A 1,414-nucleotide genomic window follows, 5' to 3' on the forward strand; every position below is an offset into this window, starting at 1 on the left:
AATAACAGTATATTAAAAAAAAAATCACATCTAAGAATTAGATTTCGGAGTCCCACTTGACACCTCACTTATTTCACGTACGTTTCAGTGTAAGGAAATAACGGATATGAGCCTAGGAGGCTCCTGTTTCCAGATGCCTGTGGCACGTTGAGCAGCAGCACCTGTTACTCGGCTGTGTGTGTGGGTGGGGGGAGGGTCACTTACTTCACCTGCATAAATTAGAAAAGCAACTGAGAATGAACACGCACAATGTCCCTCAGCCAAATCCTGAAGTGGTGTCAACTGGGAGTGCCATGGTCCTTGGGGGCACAGGTGAGTGCCCTGAAAGGCATAGACAGACACTGGCTGCTGGCTGCAGAGCCCCTCTGGATCAGCAGGACACACAGGTAATTACCACCTGGAGTTATCTTGGGCTCCCACATAGGCCTAGGTCTGATGACCGTGCAGCCCGGCTGTTGAATGCTGTCACTGCTTCCTCTGATGTCCTGGGAGAAGGAACCTCTGAAGGTAAGAGAAGCTGTTGAAAACGCTCCTGGGAACCAAGTGCTACCTTATCTGTATCAGCAGAATCACACAGGACAGGTAAAACGAGGCCCAGAGGACAAAGCGATAGCTTGGGTTGGCTGTTCATGAGGAACTTCGGGGTGGCCTGTTTGTTCTAAATTCATCCAAAGACATCTGTGTTGGGGACCAAAACTACAGATGTATACATATATATATATATAGAGAGAGAGAGAGTGTGTCTCAAGCCGTCACCCTGGGTAGAGTGCTGTGGCATCACAGCTCACAGCAACCTCAAACTTTTTTTTGAGACAGAGCCTGAAGCTGTCCCCCTGGGTAGAGTGCTGTATCATCACAGCTCACAGCAACCTCCAACTCCTGGGCTCAAGTGATTCTCCTGCCTCTGCCTCCCAAGTAGCTGGGACTATAGGTGCCCACTACAACACCCAGCTATTTTCTGGTTGCAGCTGTCATCGTTGTTTGGCGGGCCCAGGCTGGATTCAAACTTGCCAGCTCAGGTGTATGTGGCTGGCACCTTAGTTGCTTGAGCCACAGGTGCTGAGCTAGCAACCTCAAACTCTTGGGCTTAGGTGATTCTCTTGCCACAGCCTCCCAAGTAGCTGGGACTACAGGCGCCACCTTCCTCCCCCACAATACCTGGCTATTTTTTTGTTGTAGTTGTCATTGTTACTTTAGCTGACCTGGGCCAGGTTCGAACCTTCCAGCCTTGGTATATATGGCCAGCACCCTACCCACTACAGGAGCTACAGGAGCTACAGTTTTTATATTCTTTTTTTTGAGACAGAGCCTCAAGCTGTCCCCCTGAGTAGAGTGCTGTGGCATCACAGCTCACAGCAACCTCCAACTCCTGGACTCAAGCGAGTCTCCTGCCTCTGCCTCCCAAGTAGTGGGG

Source organism: Otolemur garnettii, unplaced genomic scaffold, assembly GCF_000181295.1.
Source record: "Otolemur garnettii isolate 467f Iridium unplaced genomic scaffold, OtoGar3 scaffold00039, whole genome shotgun sequence".
In the NCBI taxonomy this organism is placed as follows: Eukaryota; Metazoa; Chordata; class Mammalia; order Primates; family Galagidae; genus Otolemur; species Otolemur garnettii.